Source organism: Sapajus apella, unplaced genomic scaffold (assembly GCF_009761245.1).
Source record: "Sapajus apella isolate SASKATOON/1434 unplaced genomic scaffold, GSC_monkey_1.0 scaffold270, whole genome shotgun sequence".
Classification (NCBI taxonomy): domain Eukaryota; kingdom Metazoa; phylum Chordata; class Mammalia; order Primates; family Cebidae; genus Sapajus; species Sapajus apella.
This window is the reverse complement of record NW_022437210.1, coordinates 110,926-123,017: the sequence shown is the minus strand read 5'-3', so window position 1 is coordinate 123,017 and position 12,092 is coordinate 110,926. Positions and strand designations below refer to the sequence as shown.

Genomic DNA, 12,092 nt, shown 5'->3' with positions numbered 1-12,092 from the left:
ACTTACAAAGAGACTTAGACCCCCACACATTAATAGTGGATACGTTAACATCACACTGTCAATATTATACAGATCAACAAGACAGAAAATTAACAAGGATATCCAAGACTTGAACTCAGATCTTGACTAAGCAGACCTAATAGACATCTACAGAGCTCTCCACCCCAAATCCACAGAATATACATTCTTCTCAGCACCATATCGCACTTGTCTAAAATAGACCACTTAATTGAAACTAAATCCTACCTCAGCAAATGCAAAATAATGGAAATCATAACAAATAGTCTCTCAGACGGCAGTGCAATTAAATTAGAATTTAGGACTAAGAAACCCACTCAAAACCACACAACTACATGGAAACTGAACAACTTGCTCCTGAATGACTGCTGGACAAATAATGAAGTGAAGGCAGAAATAAAGATGTTCTTTGAAACCAGTGAGAACAAAGACACAATGTACCAGAAACTCAGGACATATTTAAAGCAGTGTCTAGAGGGAAATTTACAACACTAAATGCCCACAAGAGAAATGAGGAAAGATCTAAAATTGACACCCTAATTAAAAGAACTAGAGGAGCAAGAACAAACAAATTCAAAAGCTAGCAGAACACAAGAAAAAACTAAGATCAGAGCAGAAGTGAAGGAAATAAGAGACACGAAAAACCCTTCAAAAAAATCAATGAATCCAGTAGCTGGTTTTTTCTAAAAGATCAACAAAATAGATAGACCACTAGCCAGACTAATAAAGAAGAAACGAGATAAGAATCAAATAGATGCAATAAAAAATGATAAAGGGGATATCACCACCGATCCCACATAAATACAAACTACCATCAGCGAATACTATAAACACCTCTATGCAAATAAGCCAGAAAATCTAGAAGAAATGGATGGATTCCTGGATACTTACTCCCTCTCAAGACTAAAACAGGAAGAAGTCAAATCCCTGAATAGACCAATAACAAGGTCTGAAATTGAGGCAGCAATTAATAACCTACCAATGAAAAAAAGTCCAGGACCAGATGGATTCACAGCTGAATTCTGCCAGAGGTAAAAAGGTAGCTGGTACCATTCCTTCTGAAACTATTTCATACATAGAAAAAGAGAGGATCCTCCCTAACTCATTTTATGAGGCCAACATCATCCTGATACCAAAACCTGGCAGAGACACAACTAAAAGAGAAAATTTCAGGCCAATATCCCTGATGAACATTGATGCAAAAATTCTCAATAAAATACTGGCAAACCAAATGCAACAGCACATCAAAAAGCTTATCCATCACAATCAAGTCAGCTTCATCCCTGGGATTCAAGGCTGGCTCGACATATGCAAATCAATAAACATAATCCATCACATAAACAGAACCAAAGACAAAAAATGCATAATTGATGCAAAGAAGGCCTTTGACAAAATTCAATAGCTCTTTATGCTAAAATCTTTCAATAAGTATTGATGGAACATATCTCAAAATAATAAGAGCTATTTCTGACAAGCCCACAGCCAATACTATACTGAATGGGGGAAAACTGGAAGCATTCCCTTTGAAAACTGACACAAGACAAGGATGACCTCTCTCACCGCTTCTATTCAACACGGTATTGGAAGCTCTGGCCAGGGCAATTAAGAAAGAAAAAGAAATAAAGCGTATTCAATTAGAAAAAGAGGAAGTCAGATTGTCTCTATTTGCAGACAACATGATTGTATATGCAGAAGACCCCGTTATCTCAGCCCAAAATCTCCTTAAGCTGATAAGCAACTTCCAGTAAAGTCTCAGGATACAAAGTCAATGTGCAAAAATCACAGGCATTGCTATACACCAATAACAGACAAACAGAGAGCCAATGATGATGAACTCCCATTCACAATTGCTACACAAAAGGATAAAATACCTAGGAACACAACTAACAGGGGATGTGAAGGACATCTTCAAGGAGAACTACAAACCACTGTCAAGGAAATAAGAGAGGACACAAACAGATGGAAAAACACTCCATCATCATGGTTAGGAAGAATCAATATTGCGAAAATGGCCATGCTGCCCAAAGTAATTTTTACATTCAATACTATCCCTGTCAAGCTACCATTCACCTTCTTCACAGAATTGAAAGTCAAGCAAAACAAAACCAAACCTTAAATATTGTATAGAAGCAAATAAAGGCATGCATAGCCAAGACAATCCTAAGGGGGGAAAAAAAGCTGGAGGCATCATGCATCACGCTACCTGACTTCAAACTGTACTACAAGGTTATAGTAATAAAAACAGCATGGTACTGGTACCAAAACAGAAATAGAGACCGATGGAACAGAACAGAGGCCTCAGAAGTAACACCACACATCTACAACCATCTGATCTTTGACAAACCTGACAAAAACAAGCAATGGGGAAAGGATTCCCTATTTAATAAATGGTGTTGATAAAACTGACTAGCCATATGCAGAAAGCTGAACTGGATCCCTGCCTAACACCTTATACAAAAATTAACACCAAATGGATTAAAGATTTAAACATAAGACCTAACACCATAAAAACCCTAGAAGAAAACCTAGGGAATACCATTCAGAATATAGGCATGGGCAAGGACTTGATGACTAAGACAACAAAAGCAATGGCAACAAAAGCCAAGACAGACAAATGGGATCTAATTAAACTAAAAAGCTTCTGCACAGCAAAAGAAACTGCCAATACAGTGAACCGACAACCAACAGAATGGGAAAAAATTTTTGCACTCTATCCATTTAACAAAGGGCTAATATCCAGAATCTACAAAGAACTTAAACAAATTTACAAGAAAAAAACAAACAACACCATCAAAAAGTAAGTGAACAACATGAACAGACAATTCTCAAAAGAAGGCATTTTTGCAGTCATCAAACATAAAAAAAAAAGCTCATCATCACTGGTCATTAGAGAAATGCAAATCAAAACCACATTGAGATACCATTTCAAGCCAGTTAGAAGGGTGATCGTTACAAAATATGGAGACAGCAGATGCTGGAGAGGATGTGGAGAAATAGGAACGCTTTTACACTGTTGATGGGAGTGTAAATTAGTGTAAATTAGTTCAACCATTGTGGAAGACAGTGTGGCAATTCCTTAAGGACCTAGAAATAGAAATTCCATTTGACCCAGCAATCCCATTACTGGGTATAAACTCAAAGGATTATAGATTATTCTATTATTAAAAAAACACAAACAAGTATGTTTATTACAGCACTGTTCACAATAGCAGAGACTTGGAACCAACCCAAACGCCCATCAATGTAAGACTGGATAAAGAAAATGTGGCACATATATACCACAGAATACTATGCATCCATAAAAAATTATGAGTTCATGTCCTTTGCAGGGACATGAATTAAGCTGAAAACCATCATTCTCAGCCAACTGACACAAGAAAAAAACCCAAACACTACATGTTCTTATTCACAAGCGGATGTTGAACAATGAGAACACATGGACACCGGGAGCAGAACATCACACACTGGGGCCTGTCAGGGAGTGGGGAGCTAGGGAAGGGATAGCAGGGGGTGGGGGAATAAGGGAGGGATAGTGTTAGGAAAAATACCTAACGTAGATGACAGGGTGATGGATGCAGCAAACCACCATAGCCTATGTATACATATGTAACAGACCTATGCATTCTGCACATGTACCCCAGAACTTAAAGTATAATAATAAAAAAAAGAATAAATAAATAAATGAAGAGAAGTCATATTATAGCCCTCTTCTGCTCAAAACTGTCCTCTAACTCTTCATCCCACTCTGAGCAAAGTCAGATCCAACCCCAATCCCCTCAAGCCCACCTGCTCTGGCCATACCTGTGACCTCATCTAGCTTCTCTGTCCAGCCCTCCTGGCCTCCTTGCTCTTCTGGGAACACAGACAGCTCCCTGGTCTAGTGCATTTGCACCAGAGTCCCCCTGCCTGGAAAGAACTTCCCCAGACGTGCTCATGTCCCTTAAATCTTTCCTCAAAGGTCACCTTTGCAACAAGGCACACACTGACCACTGCTGTATAACAGCCACCTTCCCTGTCCTCATTGCCTACATCCTGGACCACCCATCTTATAGCACTTCTCACCTTCGAGAACTTTCTTTCTTTCTTTCCTTACTCTGCTTATAGTGTATCTATCATCTGCCTCTTCCCACTGAAGCACATGCTCCACAAGGTAAGAGATTTTTCTGATCTTACTTCAATGGTGTTCTGTTCCCCAGATGGATAATCATTCTGTCCTATGTCTGGCTGACCCCAAAGGTCAGTTGAATGAATGATCACTGTAGAACACCTCCTTTTCTAAAGACAGTATCTTTATTAACACAGACCCAGGCCAAGTGCTGTTTTGTGGCAGCTACAGCACAAGGTCCCCTCACACTGAATCAAGGCCATCTGTGCTTTTCTCAGCAGGGCTTCTTGTGCCCTCCCTCCCCCATCCCTCCTCCCACACCAACCGCCCTGTGTGCGCGTGCACACGCACACACACACACACACACACACTGCAGCACACAATCAGGTTTCTCTCTTCAGAAAAGAACTGTCCTTGATGATGGGTCAAAATTCACAAACAAATGTAAGTCTAAATTAGACTCTGCTTTATAGATTCATAAGCTGGATTTGGAGCCAGCACCAAGATCACTGGAACCAGGGCAGGGAGAGAGGGCAGGAGAGTAGAGCAGAAGAGGAGGCCTAGAAGGACGGCAGGAGTTGAATGGGTCTGAAAACGTGTCTCTTTATAGCACAGAGACTCCCGTCTGCAGGAGCCACCCTGGGAGATGTGTGAGCCTCTGTGGTCACAGCTCCTGTGGGACAAGTTTCCACTGAAGGGACAAGGACAGTGGAGCAGTGAAGCTGACCCAGCTGAAGACTGACCACATAAAGCCCATGATGGACTCAGCAGCAACTGGGCAGAGGCCCCATCCACACTCGGCTCCTCACAGCCTTCTCCATCCCCACCTGCAACAGACTCAGCACAGCGAACATGTGGATTCTGGAAGGTTCTCAGGTCTTTATTTTCTCTCTCAAATTTTAAGAATTGACTTATTTAATTAACTCATCAACCTCTCATGGCAAATATTTGAGAAAACAAATTCATACTCAGATTTTCATTTTCAGTAAGAAAGAGGTTGTAGTTCAGTGAACCAGGAAGTTGAGACAGAGATGGAGACACCCAGCCCCACCTCTCTGGAACAGGAAAGATGACTGGGGAGGGAACACAGGTCAGCGTGGGGACAGGGGTCACGGTGGACATGGGGTGGGCTGTCTCTCCACCTCCTCACATTATGTTAACAGGGACGCAGACACATTCAGATGCCTTTGCAGAAAGAGATGCCAGAGGCTCTTCAATTCACAAAGGGGAGACATGAAGAAATCCCACATCTCAGTCCCACACAATGCAGCTGTCTCAGGCTACAGAAAACAATAGTCATGAACAAATTGAGATCAATCATGGTAAGTGATGACACTCTGAACAGCCCACCACACATTTGAAACATCCCAATTAAAGAATCCCAAGTACCTAGTCTTTTCCCCTCTGCCGCACCCCCCAGAATCTCACCTTAACAAGTTGTGAGAGACACATTAGAGCCCTGGGCACTGTCCCTGCCTCAGGTAAAACAAAAACAGGACCTGTTCAGAGCCCGCAGGTGGTGTGGGCCAGGAGGAATTATGGGGTGAATGAGCTCCTCCACACTCCCATCCCCCACTTACATGCAGCCTGAGAGTAGCTCCCTCCTTTTATGCCAGTGGGAAGAAAATGTCCAGTGAGGGGGCAGGGAGGAGGCAGGGCCATGAGATCTTAGAGAAGCCTCCTAGACTTGGAGGCTCCAAGAAACGTTCCTCCAGGAAAAGATTCTAGCCACAGTGACTACAGACCCAGAGCAGAATCAGAAAACATGAGGAAAGCAGATGTGGGTCCTGGACCAACCATCCTCCTAAGGTCTGTCCTTAGCAGGGACCTTCCTCTGACTCATGAATGCTGGAATCAAGGCCCCAACACCACAGTCATCAAGGTGATACATCTGTCCTTCATTGTCACATGTACTTCACAAAATAGTACTGACACAGAGGGCCCCAGGCTGGGTCGGCCCATGTTTGGATGGTGCTTCCCAGTAATGAGGCAGGGAACACTTCTCCCTGGGGCTTAAAGGCCTCAGTGGGACAAAAAAACCCAGACCCCACCCCTCACCCCTTCCCTACCTGAGCTCTTCCTCCTCCACATCACAGCAGTTACCATAGCTCTGATGACCACAGCTCCAAGGAAATCCAGGCCAGCAACGATGCCCACGATGGGAATGGTGGGCTGGGAAAACGGCTCTGGGAAAGAAGGGGAAGTGAGGGGCCCTAACCCCAGGCCCCAGCCCTGACCCTGCTGAAGGGCTCCAGAAGGGCTCCTGCTTTCCCTGAGAAGAGACATGACACCACCATCCCCCTCCTTACCCCATTCCCCTTTTTACCCCACCTCAGGGTGAGGAGCTCCAGCAGCCCCTCATGTTGCATATGGTAGGTATATCTCTGCACTTCTCCAGAAGGCACCACCACAGCCATCCACTTCCAGAAGGTTCTGTCCCCTGCTGACCTGGTCTCCACAAGCTCTGTGTTCTGAGTTTGGTCCTCCCCATCCCTCTGCGAGGTCAGTGTGATCTATGCAGGGTAGAACCCAGGGCCCAGCACCTCAGGGTGGCTTTGTGGATCACATGTGTTTCTGGGCAGTCTGATGGGAAGAGTCAGAAAATTCAGGTACTTTGCATCTCTCATGGGACACCGCAGCAGCTCCCATGTGACCATCCTGAGAATGGACAGGACACCTGGGGTGGGGAAGGGAGCACAGAACCCAGACACCAGCCTGGACACAGGCACCTGGGGTAATCTCCTAATCCTTGGAAAGCTCTAGTCTCTCAGGGTGGAACAGCGACTTCTGGTACTAACCTGAGTGGAGGCCGAGGGACTCAGAAAAGCTGGAATCAGACCTTCAAACACATTGCGTGTGAGGCAGAGAACAAGGCCTGAGAGAAAAATCTCGGCGCCCAAGGCCACTGCAAATGTCAAAGGGGACCCCTGATCAGCATTCCAGGGACCATCTTCCCCTCCATTTCCTCAGAGACGTCATCCCTTAATTCTCCTAGAGAGCAGAGGGGGCCTCAGAGGAAACTCAGGAAAACTCATGCCATTCTCCATTCAAGGGAAGACTATATTCTAGTGCTGATCCCATTTGCCTCCGATCCTCGTGGGAGGCCATCCTTGAAGATCTACAGGAGATGGGGACGACTCCCCACTGCCCCTGGTATCCGTATGCTGCAGTGTCTCCTTGCCCTTGGCCAGGTATCTGCGGAGCCACTTCAGACATGTGCCCTCCAGGTAGGCTCTGAGCCCCCTCCGCCTCATGGGCGCCCTCCAACTTGCGCTGGGTAATCTGAACAGCCACGTCAGCCGCTATCCAAGAGAGCAGGTTCTCCTTCAGGCCACGTAATCCTTGCAGTCATAGGCATGTTGTTAATACCCGCGGAGGAGGCGCCCATCAGGCCCCGGGTCGCAGTCATAGTTCATCTGGAGAGTGTGAGAGCCTGACCCCGCCCCCACGGTCAGACCCATCCACCGATCCCCGCCCCCGCCCAGACCAACCCGCGGGGATTTGGGCCTAAACTGAAAATGAAACCGGGTAAAGGCGTCTGAAGCTTTCCCGGGTCGAGTGTCTGCGCGGGTCCCGCAGGCTCGGCGTGGATCTCAGACTCGGAGACCCGGGGCGACATGGACCGTCCGTGGGTGATGAAGAGGGCCGTGATCTGCGCCCAGGGCCGGGGTCACTCACCGGCCGTGCTCTGATTGGGGTAGCAGAGCAGGGTCCACAGGTTCCCTCGGTGAGTCTGTACGCTGGCCTTCAGGGTCAGTGTCTCCGGGTCCCAATAATCCGGCCTTTCCTGCTCCATCCACCGCGCCCGCGGCTCCCCTCTCGGACTCGCTGCGCCGCTGTCGAACCGCACGAACTGTGTGCAGTCCACGTAGCCCAGGGAGATGAAGCGGGGCTCCCCGCTGCCGGGCCGGGACACGGCGGTGTAGAAATACCTCATGGAGTGGGAGCCTGGGGGCGAGAAGGGGCTGAGACCCGCCAGACCCACCTCCCGGCTCGGTTCCCGGGGTCCGGCGCCCCCGCCAGGCCAGCCCCTCGCTCCTCCCCTAGAGGCAGTTTCCCTCCGGAACCCGCACTCACCCGCCCAGATATGGGTCAGGGCCAGGGCCCCAGAGAGCAGAAGGAGGAGGGTTCGGGGCGCCATGACCCCATCCTCAGTGTCTGGGGAGAATTTGAGTCCCAGTGGGTGCGTGGGAACTTTAGAACCGGGACCGCGGAGACGCTGATTGGCTTCTTTTAGAAAACCAACACCAATGGGAGTGGGAACTGGGGCTACTCATGAGTAACCAGGAAGAAGGACCTGACACAGGTTGGGAGAAGTGAAACTCAGGGGAGTGGGGAATCGCCAAGCTGCACCTCCCCAATGCAGACAAGGCCCTCGGTGTCTGAGACCCTGAGATCCACACCCGGGGACTAGGACTTTTTCCTGATCCCTCTTCTCCTACACCAAGCCTCTTTGTCACACTGACTGCCTGAGTTCTGGCCAACGGTCTGTCTGTGGAAACCAAGGAGAGACTCCCAGGCTGTGGCCAGCCTCTTCCCCTTCACTTCTCGTCCAGGAATCCCCGTCCCTGAACTGGACCCCCTGCCTCCCACTTCTTACCTCTCCCCTTGGACCTTGCACAAGGAAACTCACCACGGAGAACTTGATGCCAGGGAGTGAGCTCCCCCTGGGAATGGAGGTGTAGAGACAGGAGTTTTCTCTCTAAACCTGGTCAAGTTTTGTCTAAAGACACCAGATAGATTCTCATAGAGACCAATTTCCTTTTTGTTTATTAATACAGAAGGTAGCACAATATTGGTAATCTCTGAATGATTCGAATTTCAATTTATCAAAAACCCGTGTCAAAACAGCATTACAATTAAACTCTCAAAGCTCCTAATTTTTATTTTCCCAGACAATGGATCTGCGACTCTGGGTTTTCGTATTTAAAATTATCTTCATTTCCTAGTCGGAGTTTCCCTGTGTGAGTCCAGAACATTTCCTGAATACAAAGAAGCCGGTATGTTACTGTATATTGCAACTGGGAGCCTGTAGTCATCACTTCCAAGTTGCGAACGCTCCAAGCAGTCCCAATGCTCTTCCCCAACCCACAAACACTGCCTGCTTTCGTGAACTATGGACATCTAAGCAGTGTGCATATTTTATTGGACACTTGGTATTTTGTAACCTTTTTTTTTTAATCATGAGGCAGCCATTAGTTTTTAGGCAGTCCCACAAAATGTATTAAATGCGAATGCAAAGAACTCCCTGCTAAGCTCTTCCACAGCTTTAGAATTCTTTCCTCTCTCCTTTTCTTCACTTTCTGCTTCTCCAGCCCTTCTCTCTGCCCGTCTCATCCCTCACACCCTCCCCTTCCCTTAGTCCCTGCCACTTCTGTATTGTAGTATTAACACTGTCCCTCACTTCCTGCCCATATCTGTTCTCCCACAGTGCTCAGAGTCATTTCTTCACTTCCAATGGTTGAATTTTGGTCTACCATTTGCTATGTGTTTTCAATTTGTCTCATAACTTTTTGTTTCTGTTCCTCCTTTGCTACTTTCTTATATGTCAAGTAAACAGTTTTCAGTTTATGGTTTTAATTCTCCTAGTGGCTTTTTTTTTTTTTTTTTTTTTTTTTTTTAGACGGAGTTTCACTCTTGTTGCCTGGGCTGGAGTGCAATGGCACGATCTCGGCTCACCTCAACCTCTGCCTCCCGAGTTCAAGCAATTATCCTGCCTCAGCCTTCCCAGCCTTTCCGAATAGCTAGGATTATAGGCGCATGCCACTACTCCCGGCTAATTTTGTGTTTTTAGTAGAGATGGGGTTTCTTCATGCTGCTCAGGCTGGTCTCGAACTCCTGACTTCAGGTGATTTGCCTGCCTCAGCCTCCCAAAGTGCAGGGATTACAGGCATGAGCCACCCCACCCAGCTTAGCTATATTTCTCATGTTTTTATTGTTTTAAGAATGGAAACCCAATTCCTTGACTTTTCACAGTGAAGTTCAGGTAATATTAAACTACATCTAGCAAAATAAAGGACACTTCAAAGGGTATAGTTTCATTTAACCTATCATTATGCTATTATTGTTGTATATATTACATTAATATACATTATAAACTCAACAATACAGTGTAATAGTTTTTGTTTTAGACAAGCTGCCATGTCTTCAGAAAATTAAGAAAATGAGTGTGTATGTGATATGTGTGTGTGCATCATTTCTGTTGTTAATTGTACCTTTCTGTATATCTGGGTCACCATCTAGTACTACTTACCTTCAGCCTGCAGAACTTCCTTTAAAATTACATGTAGTACAGGACCCCTAGGAAATGAATTTTATGGTTTTGATGATCTAAAAAATCTTTATTTTTGCCTTTTCATCCCTTTATTTGCTTATTAGGGCATTTACATGTAATAAAATTTTCCAGTTTTAGCTGTGCTTTTTCGTGAATACTGATAATTATTTATAATAGTGTAACTACCACACTGCCTGGTAGAGAAACACCGAATGCAAAGAATCCCCTGCTAGCCTCCTCCATTGCTTTAGAATTCTTTCCCCTGCCCTTTTCCTCACCTCCTGCTCCCCAGCCCTTCTCTCTGCCCCTCATCACTCACGCCCTCCACTCTTTTTAGTTCCCACAGCCCAGTCACTTCTGAATTGTTACTGCTATCAAAAGGGACTTGAGAATTCCCAGAGGAGTCTTTCAGCCTCTTTCCATGTTTCTTTCTGCCCTTTCAAAGCACAGCCAGAGACACCAGAAATGAAATTGTACACAAGTATTTGGAGTTTTTGGCAATCATTGAAATTTCTGCAAGTGCCAAAGTTACATTTTTGGCAACTCCATCAAAGCCGAGTGTGCCCAGGACAGTCAACTCAGGCCCTGGACTCTCATTCTGGCTGGATTCTATGAGAACAGTATTCACCATAAGAATTCTAGAACCAGATCTTGCTACTCCACAGTTGCCTCACATTGCAAGACAAGCAAATGTAGCCTGCCCTCTGCCCATGTAGCCCGCAACCCCGTCCCGGAGAGTGCTCAGTCAGAATCCGAAAGTAGAACAGCGGTGTCCCAGCATAGCCATAGGACCCAGGACGGAGTACCACGCTCTCCTCTCTCCCCAGCCAGGACCGCCCAGGCTCTCCCTCTGTTATCAGCACCTGGACAGTGCTGTGCACACGAGGGAGCCTCCAGGTCTCGAGCCAGGGTCTGAGTCCATCCAGCTTCCCAAAATTCATGTTGGTATGACTATTTTCTCCCACAGCTGAGTGACTGCACTTTCATCTCGGGGCAGAGAGAGGTTTCCAGGGCAAAACAGAGGGATCAGGTTCGGGGTTGACCCACCCTCACACCCTTGTTACCACAAGACCTAGTCCCTCAGTCTCCAGGTTGAGATCTTGGCCTCCTGCCCTGTACTTTGTTCCTACCATTGCTCTGACAGGTGGAGGCTGCTCATCCCAGGAATCAGCCTGTGAGTGCCAACCCTGGGGTCCAGGGAGAGCAGCCTCGGACAAGTAAGAAGGGAGCCTCCAGGGAGCAGAAGAGAGAAGAAATGGATGATAAGAGAAAAAGGAATCATACCCAACACTGGAACTGTGAGTCAACTAAATTTTTTCTTTATAAAAAGAAGAAGAAAGAAAAAGGAAGAAGGAGAAGGAGAAGAAGGAGGAGGAGGAGGAGGAGTGGGAGGGGGAGAAGGGGGAGGAGTGAGAGGGGGAGAAGGGGAAGGAGGGGGAGGAGGAGGGGAGAAGAAAAAGAAGAAGATGATGAAGTAGAACAAGAAGAGGAAGAAGAAGGAGGAGGAGGACAGGAGGAGGAAGAGGAGAATGAGGAGGAGGGAGAGGAGGAGGGGAGGAGGAAATAAAAAAGAAGAAAAAGAAAAGAAGGAAGAAGAGTGAGTCAGGGAGGAGAAAAAAAATGGATGGGAAGCATCTCTTTAGAAGTGGTGTGTGTGTGTGTGTGTGTGTGTGTGTGTGTGTGTGTGTGTGTGTG

General features: G+C 46.5%; 2 pseudogenes across 1 annotated transcript; both read right to left on the bottom strand.

Annotated features, from left to right (window-relative positions):
• Positions 1-4,978: 4,978 nt before the first annotated feature.
• LOC116545450 lies at positions 4,979-8,381 on the bottom strand (annotated as a pseudogene). Its single transcript, XR_004266319.1, has 7 exons — positions 8,201-8,381; positions 7,802-8,071; positions 7,269-7,556; positions 6,450-6,706; positions 5,704-6,309; positions 5,552-5,595; positions 4,979-5,403 (listed from the first exon to the last, which is right to left on the bottom strand). The product of XR_004266319.1 is annotated as a patr class I histocompatibility antigen, A-126 alpha chain-like (transcript).
• Positions 8,382-10,836: 2,455 nt separating this feature from the next.
• Positions 10,837-12,092, bottom strand: part of LOC116545452 — a 6,274-nt pseudogene continuing 5,018 nt past the window's right edge.